The following is a 9,745-nucleotide window of genomic DNA, read 5'->3' on the forward strand; positions in this document are numbered from 1 at the left end:
CTGAAGGTTGGCTTGTGGAAAGCAATAACTTTGTAGTTTGAATGTATTATGATTTTTTAAGTATTCCCTCTGAATGGGGTGTTCAGTGCTTTGCAGTTTCCTTTATTTGCATTATTAACCACTACATAACATTAGATCTGCCACATCTATTTAAACACTTTCTGAAAACGCACAATTCGCATGCCACTGTGTTCTCTGTTTGCACTAACCGTAAATAAATTACTCAACTAATGAGTGCAATATAATGTGCGCAGAGCTATAACAATAACAATGAATTTTGCACATCTATGCAAAACTTATCATAAAACCCACGAACGACATTTACTCAAAGTCATCAAAATATGCGAAAATGCAGGACAAGTTAAACGGCTCATGGAGAGAGGGAAAGAGAAGTGCTTGAAATAATGTAAGAATATAATTTTGAGCTCCCACACGTTATAATCGGAGCCAGTCCTCACACTACTGCATGACACTCTATACGCAAAAAAAATCCACTGAGCGGGAGTGAGGTTCTTTTGAAAAAAGTAAATATTTATACATAAATGACTATGTGGGGTTTGGTTCACTGCATCTCTTCCGTGAGTGTGTGTGTGTGTGTGTGTGTGTGTGAAACCGCAAAACATTACAATTTGTCTGATGACACTTTTGTTGGTTGTTGAACGTAGTGAAAGTTGCAGTTTTTTGTTGCTAAGAGATTGCATTTAAGCCATAAAATAAATCGGCCACTAGCAGGCAAACAAAAACACGCATGCATACAACATTTGCAACAGAGCATCAGCTATCAAATAGGTTGCAAAGGAAAGGCAACTTTACTTCACTTAATACTGTGAAAGGCTGAGGGTAATGCGAAGGCCCACCAGGGATGGATATATCTCTACTTTGGCAAAACTTGCAGCAGACGTATGACAAAATTATTTATAGTTTGTGGATTAAAGATTTTTTAGGATTAAAAGAGGAAGTGATAATACTTGTTATCCACAGGCGTGGATATATTCATCTGCACCCGGAGATGTGAATTTTATTATCCTTAGATATGGATTTTATTATTACTCAAATGTGTACATTACTAATATAATAAAAAGTATCCCCAAGCTGAGGAAAATTTTTTATATTTTCTAAATTTTTAGCATTCCTCTTTTGTAAACTTTGCAAACCTTTTTCCTTGAACAATAAACCAGCCATAAAAAGAGCATTTTCATGATGATGATTGCCCAACCATAGAAGAAGAACAAACCTCAAAGAAGCTTTAAAACATCACGTGCTTGCTGACTAGCTGTTGCACAGTTGTTCAAGGATACAATGAACATATCCTTTTTACAATGAGCATATCATTTTTAATGCCCTCTGTTTTTTCAAACAAAGTTAATGTCTGTTCTTCCGTTCGTTTTTTTCTTCCTTTTGTTCATTCATATGCTGCTCATCATGTCTCATATCTGTGTGCTTGTCCTCGTTTCTTATTTGCAAGGAAGTTCACTTCGTTTATCATTCACATGACTGTCCGGTTTTGATGGCTCTTTAATGAAAATGTAGGACATGTCTGGTTCATTATCCACTTAAATAATGCAATTCTGATGTGTTTTGTTGGCTACGAAGGTCTTGCAGAAATTGCACACATAAGAGAGAGATATGGAGAGAAGGCTTTTTGTTTCTCTTGGGCATAACATTTTATTTTAGAGAAAATGGATTTTTAATGTGATTTAGTTTTGAAATTAAATATTCAATTAAATAATTTGGTAATTGAATTTGTTGGGTTTTTGTTTGCTGAGCTTTATTGCTTTAGTTTTGTTATGGAGAGAAAATACATTTTAATGTAAAATTTATCTTTGAAGTAAAAAAACTATAAAAAATAAATTAATTAATAAATAAACCACATGAAAAACAGAGAGACGGACAGAGGTGAGGGAAAATATTTTTCGCTTTTGTCGACAGAAGGGGGATTTTTGGAAAAATATTCTTTAAAAATCCAGGTTTATGGAGGTGATATTCCATGGAATAATATTCTTTAAAAATCCAGGTTTATTGAGGTGATTCCTTGAAAAAATTCTTTAAAAATCCATGTTTAGTGAGGTGATATTCCTTGGAAAAGTATTTTTTAGAAATCCACGTTAATTGAGGTGATATTCCTTGGAAAAATATTCATTAAAAATCCACGTTTATTGATGTGCTATTCCTTGGAAAAATATTCTTTAAAATCCATGTTTCTTGAGGTGATATTCCTTGGAAAAATGTCTTTTAGAAATCCACGTTTATTGAGGTGATATTCCTTGGAAAAATATTTATTAAAAATCCACGTTTATTGAGGTGATGTTCGTTGGAAAAATATTCCTTAAAAATCCAGGTTTGTTGAGGTGATTCCTTGATTAAACAAATTTTTAGAAATCCACGTTTATTGAGGTGATGTTACTTTAAAAATCCACGTTTATAGAGGTGATTCCTTGAAAAAAAATCTTTAAAAATCCACGTTTAATGAGGTGATATTCCTTTGTAAAATATTCTTTAGAAATCCACGTTTATTGAGGTGTTATTCCCTGGAAAAATATTCATTAAAGATCTACGTTTATTTAGGTGATATTCCTTGGAAAAATATTCTTTAAAAATCCACGTTTCTTTCGTTGAGGTTCCTTGGAAAAATATTCTTTAAAAATCCACGTTTCTTTGGTTGAGGTTCCTTGGAAAAATATTTTTTAAAAATCCACGTTTCTTTGGCTGAGGTTTCTTGGAAAAATATTCTTTAAAAATCCACGTTTCTTTGGTTGAGGTTCCTTGGAAAAATATTCTTTAAAAATCCACGTTTCTTTGGTTGAGGTTCCTTGGAAAAATATTCTTTAAAAACCCACGTTTACTGATAAATCCACGTTTATCCTTGAAAAAATATTCTTTAAAATCCACGTTTATCCTTGGAAAAATATTCTTTAAAATCCACGTTTATCCTTGGAAAAATATTCTTTAAAATCCACGTTTATCATTGGAAAAATATTCTTTAAAATCCACGTTTATCCTTGGAAAAATATTCTTTAAAATCCACGTTTATCCTTGAAAAAATATTTTTTAAGATCCACGTTTATCCTTGGAAAAACATTCTTTAAAATCCACGTTTATCCTTGGAAAAATATTCCGCGTTTATTGAGGTGATATTCCTTGGAAAAATATTCTTTTTAAAAATCCAAGTTTATTGGGGTAATATTCCTTGAAAAATATTCTTTAAAAATTCACGTTTATTGAGGTGATATTCCTTGGAAAAATATTCTTTTAAAAATCCACGTTTATTGGGGTAATATTCCTTGAAAAATATTCTTTAAAAATCCACGTTTATTGAGGTGATATTCCTTGGAAAAATATTCTTTAAAAATCCACGTTTATTGAGGTGATATTCCTTGGAAGAATATTCTATAAAAATCCACGTTTATTGAGGTGATATTCCTTGGAAAAATATTCTTTAAAATCCACGTTTATGGAGGTGATATTCCTTGGAAAAATATTCTTTAAAAATCCACGTTTATTGAGGTGATATTCCTTGGAAAAATATTCTTTAAAAATCCACGCTTATTGAGGTGGTATTCCTTGGAAGAATATTCTTTTAAAAATCCACGTTTATTGGGGTAATATTCCTTGAAAAATATTCTTTAAAAATTCACGTTTATTGAGGTGATATTCCTTGGAAAAATATTCTTTTAAAAATCCACGTTTATTGGGGTAATATTCCTTGAAAAATATTCTTTAAAAATCCACGTTTATTGAGGTAATATTCCTTGAAAAATATTCTTTAAAAATCCACGTTTATTGAGGTGATATTCCTTGGAAAAATATTCTTTAAAAATCCACGTTTATTGAGGTGATATTCTTTGGAAGAATATTCTATAAAAATCCACGTTTATTGAGGTAATATTCCTTGGAAAAATATTTTTTAAAAATCCATGTTTATGGAGGTGATATTCCTTGGAAAAATATTCTTTAAAAATCCACGTTTATTGAGGTGATATTCCTTGGAAAAATATTCTTTAAAAATCCACGCTTATTGAGGTGGTATTCCTTGGAAAATATTTTTTTTTAATCCACGTTTATTGAGGTGATATTCCTTGGAAAAATATTCTTTAAAAATCCACGTTTATTGAGGTGATATTCCTTGGAAGAATATTCTATAAAAATCCACGTTTATTGAGGTGATATTCCTTGGAAAAATATTCTTTAAAAATCCACGTTTATTGAGGTGATATTCCTTGGAAAAATATTCTTTAAAAATCCACGCTTATTGAGGTGGTATTCCTTGGAAAATATTTTTTTTAATCCACGTTTATTGAGGTGATATTCCTTGGAAAAATATTCTTTAAACATCCACGTTTATTCAGGTGATATTCCTTGGAAAAATATTCTTTAAAAATCCACGTTTATTGAGGTGATATTCCTTGGAAAAATATTCTTTAAAAATCCACGTTTATTGAGGTGATATTCCTTGGAAAAATATTCTTTAAAAATCCACGTTTATTGAGGTGATATTCCTTGGTAAAATATTCTTTAAAAATCCACGTTTATTGAAGTGATATTCCTTGGAAAAATATTCTTTAAAAATCCACGTTTATTCAGGTGATATTCCTTGGAAAAATATTCTTTAAAAATCCACGTTTATTGGGGTGATATTCCTTGGAAAAATATTATTTAAAAATCCACGTTTATTGGGGTAATATTCCTTGAAAAATATTCTTTAAAAATCCACGTTTATTGGGGTAATATTCTTTGGAAAAATATTCTTTAAAAATTCACGTTTATTGGGATAATATTTTTTGGAAAAATATTCTTTAAAAATCCACGTTTATTGGAAAATATTTTCTTTTTTAAATCCACGTTTATTGAGGTAATATTCCTTTTAAAATATTTTTTTAAATCCCCGTTTATTGAGGTGATATTCTTTGGAAAAATATTCTTTAAAATCCACGTTTATTGGGGTGATATTCCTTTAAAAATCATCGTTTCTTTGGGTTGATGGTCCTTTAAAGAAAATTTCTTTTGAAGTCTACGAAAGGTGATAATTATTGCAAATAAAAAATCCCTCTTTTGTGTTCCCCTCTGCCTTTCATGGAATTTATTTTCATAATTATGAAAATATAAATCAAATATTAAACTATTTCTTATTTATGTATGAATAAAAACATATTTTTACTTACATTTTGTTAGCGTTTATTTAAGTCACTGGTTGAATAAAATGTTAGTTATCTGTTGTTTATATAATTTTTAATTAAATATTGTTGTTATAACTATTAATTTTAAGAATTTTGTATTTTTAATTACTAAGTTGTTGTTCGAAACCAATTTTTATTTTTTCACAACTTGTTTTTTTTTTATAGTAGGAAATTTTATTATAACAAATAAAAACTATTTTTTGAAGGTAAAACTTTGTGGTTAAATTTGTTTTTTTTTCTGGTTTTATTTTTTGTAATTTTTTAAGTTAGAAAAATTTGTTTTTTTTTAATATTTAATATTTTATTTTTTTTCAACATTCCTTATTTAATTTTTCTTATGAACATACAAATTTTAATATTTTTTCTTGAACATTTTCATTGTTATATTTTTTAAATTTTTTATTTAAATTAGGTATTTGTTTTCTTATTTTTCATATAAAAATTTATTTTTATTTTTTAATATTTTTTTATTAAAATATTTTTTTATTTTCTTTCTTATATGTAAAATTAATTTGTTCTTTTCACTGAAGGTAACAGGTTTCCTTGATTGTGTGTGTGTTGTTGTTTCTCTTATGAATAAAAAACTTGTTGCTTTAATTTCTGTGCTACTTTTGTTTCTTGTGGGGGAGGCTTTTTTCTTAAATCACAGCTATCACTGGTTTTTGTGCGATTTCAAATTTTCCTTTTTTACCGCCCAACACAACCTTTCAAAGCAACAGCCACTCGGTGTCTAAAGCCACCGGAATATCATTGATGGCTCTCATTATTATGCTCATCATGTGTGGCATCTGACAGCATCACTTTCATTTCGGGTATTCTCCAGGAATTTCTTTTGCTTTCACTTAGAAAAAAAAAACACTTGTTACTCTTTGTGGAAAGGTTAAGCTCTCACATTCTACGTTTTTGTTTCATATTCTATGTTTCAATCACACAAACAACAGGTCTTCACAATCAGTCTCCACACACACACACTCCGATTAAATTGACTTCTAACAACACTTTAAAGTTTATAACCTGTACGCACCAATAACCAACAATAACTGTGTTGGATTCACGTGTTGCACCTGCTTTTATAGATTTTTCTTTAAAAATCTCCCATTAGATGAATGCTCATCAAGGTAAGAAAGGATGCTGTGACACACTTAAGCAACACTTCTCTTTAGACATGCGCGTTGATTAAAAGCTTTTCAAAGATAACTGTTGCTTTACTGCAAAGGGATACCTCGTGTTGGCCACAAAGCTCACCTGTTGGACTTCCAGGCCCGCTGCCTCTCCCCAACACTCTTGACCAAAAACATCTCTGCCATATTATTAGATTTCCCTTGATTTTGCTCGCACAAAATTGAGTTAACCTTGAATTTGTGTTTGAATTGTTTGGCTTCCAAAGAGAACAGACACATTTTCTCTATTGGAAGATGGGAAATACTCCCTGATATTTTCTCTTAGAAATTCAAAAAAAAAAAAATTCATTTCCAAAGGCCCTTTTCGTATACAATTACAAACGATTAGATTGTGTATGAATGACGTCTGATCTATCCTTGTTGTTGTGAAGGGATACTTATTTGAGGCATTTAAAAGGACTTATTTTTAGCCAAAGTAATAACAATTGCAAATGGGGATTAATGTAAGCTTTTCAAAGGACTATCAACACAATAATTTCCAAGGAACCTCAACTAAAGAAACGTAGATTTTTAAAGAATATTTTGCCAAGGAACCTCAACCAAAGAAACGTGGATTTTTAAAGAATATTTTTCCAAGAAACCTCAACCAAAGAAACGTGGATTTTTAAAGAATATTTTTCCAAGGAACCTCAACCAAAGAAACGTGGATTTTTAAAGAATTTTTTTCCAAGGAACCTCAACCAAAGAAACGTGGATTTTTAGAGAATATTTTGCCAAGGAACCTCAACCAAAGAAACGTGGATTTTTAAAGAATATTTTTCCAAGGAATCTCAACCAAAGAAACGTGGATTTTTAAAGAATATTTTTCCAAGCAATCTCAACCAAAGAAACGTGGATTTTTAAAGAATATTTTTCCAAGGAACCTCAACCAAAGAAACGTGGATTTTTAAAGAATATTTTTCCAAGGAACCTCAAACAAAGAAACGTGGATTTTTAAAGGATGTTTTTTCAAGGAACCTCAAACAAAGAAACGTGGATTTTTAAAGAATATTTTTCCAAGGAACCTCAAACAAAGAAACGTGGATTTTTAAAGAATATTTTTCCAAGGAATCTCAAACAAAGAAACGTGGATTTTTAAAGATTGTTTTTTCAAGGAACCTCAAACAAAGAAACGTGGATTTTTAAAGAATATTTTTCCAAGGAACCTCAACCAAAGAAACGAGGATTTTTAAAGAATATTCTGCCAAAGAACCTCAACCAAAGAAACGTGGATTTTTAAAGGATGTTTTTTCAAGGAACCTCAAACAAAGAAACGTGGATTTTTAAAGAATATTTTTCCAAGGAACCTCAACCAAAGAAACGTGGATTTTTAAAGAATATTTTTCGAAGGAACCTCAACCAAAGAAACGTGAACTTTTAAAGAATATTTTTCCAAGGAACCTTAACCAAAGAAACGTGGATTTTTAAAGAATATTTTTCCAAGGAACCTCAACCAAAGAAACGTGGATTTTTAAAGAATATTTTTCCAAGGAACCTCTACCAAAGAAACGTGGATTTTTAAAGAATATTTTTCTAAGGAACCTCAACCAAAGAAACGTGGATTTTTAAAGAATATTTTTCCAAGGAACCTCAACCAAAGAAACGTGGATTTTTAAAGAATATTTTTCCAAGGAACCTCAACCAAAGAAACGTGGATTTTTAAAGAATATTTTTCCAAGGAACCTTAACCAAAGAAACGTGGATTTTTAAAAAATATTTTTCCAAGGAACCTCAACCAAAGAAACGTGGATTTTTAAAGAATATTTTTCCAAGGAACCTCAACCAAAGAAACGTGGATTTTTAAATAATATTTTTCCAAGGAACCTCAACCAAAGAAACGTGGATTTTTAAAGAATATTTTTCCAAGGAACCTCAACCAAAGAAACGTGGATTTTTAAAGAATATTTTTCCAAGGAACCTCAACCAAAGATACGTGGATTTTTAAAGAATATTTTTCCAAGGAACCTCAACCAAAGAAACGTGGATTTTTAAAGAATATTTTTCCAAGGAACCTCAACCAAAGAAACGTGGATTTTTAAAGAATATTTTTCCAAGGAACCTCAACCAAAGAAACGTGGATTTTTAAAGAATATTTTTCCAAGGAACCTCAACCAAAGAAACGTGGATTTTTAAAAAAATATTTTTCAAAGGACCCTCAGCTAAAGAACCGTGGATTTTTAAAGAATATTTTTCAAAGGACCCCCAACCAAAGAAACGTGGATTTTTAAAAAAATATTTTTCAAAGGACCCTCAGCCAAAGAATCGTGGATTTTTAAAGAATATTTTTCCAAGGAACCTCAACCAAAGAAACGTGGATTTTTAAAGAATATTTTTCCAAGGAACCTCTACCAAAGAAACGTGGATTTTTAAAGAATATTTTTCCAAGGAACCTCAACCAAAGAAACGTGGATTTTTAAAGAATATTTTTCCAAGGAACCTCAACCAAAGAAACGTGGATTTTTAAAGAATATTTTTCCAAGGAACCTCAACCAAAGAAACGTGGATTTTTAAAGAATATTTTTCCAAGGAACCTCAACCAAAGAAACGTGGATTTTTAAAGAATATTTTTCCAAGGAACCTCAACCAAAGAAACGTGGATTTTTAAAAAAATATTTTTCAAAGGACCCTCAGCTAAAGAACCGTGGATTTTTAAAGAATATTTTTCAAAGGACCCCCAACCAAAGAAACGTGGATTTTTAAAAAAATATTTTTCAAAGGACCCTCAGCCAAAGAATCGTGTATTTTTAAAGAATATTTTTCCAAGGAACCTCAACCAAAGAAACGTGGATTTTTAAAGAATATTTTTCCAAGGAACCTCAACCAAAGAAACGTGGATTTTTAAAGAATATTTTTCCAAGGAACCTCAACCAAAGAAACGTGGATTTTTAAAGAATATTTTTCCAAGGAACCTCAACCAAAGAAACGTGGATTTTTAAAGAATATTTTTCCAAGGAACCTCAACCAAAGAAACGTGGATTTTTAAAGAATATTTTTCCAAGGAACCTCAACCAAAGAAACGTGGATTTTTAAAGAATATTTTTCCAAGGAACCTCAAACAAAGAAAAGTGGATTTTTAAAGAATATTTTTCAAGAAACTTCAACCAAAGAAACGTGGATTTTTAAAGAATATTTTTCCAAGGAACCTCAACCAAAGAAACGTGGATTTTTAAAGAATATTTTTCCAAGGAACCTCAACCAAAGAAACGTGGATTTTTAAAGAATATTTTTCCAAGGAACCTCAACCAAAGAAACGTGGATTTTTAAAGAATATTTTTCCAAGGAACCTCAACCAAAGAAACGTGGATTTTTAAAGAATATTTTTCCAAGGAACCTCAACCAAAGAAACGTGGATTTTTAAAGAATATTTTTCCAAGGAACCTCAACCAAAGAAACGTGGATTTTTAAAGAATA

This window comes from Musca autumnalis, unplaced genomic scaffold (genome assembly GCF_047663935.1).
Source record: "Musca autumnalis isolate F117 unplaced genomic scaffold, ASM4766393v1 scaffold_3, whole genome shotgun sequence".
NCBI classification, from domain to species: domain Eukaryota; kingdom Metazoa; phylum Arthropoda; class Insecta; order Diptera; family Muscidae; genus Musca; species Musca autumnalis.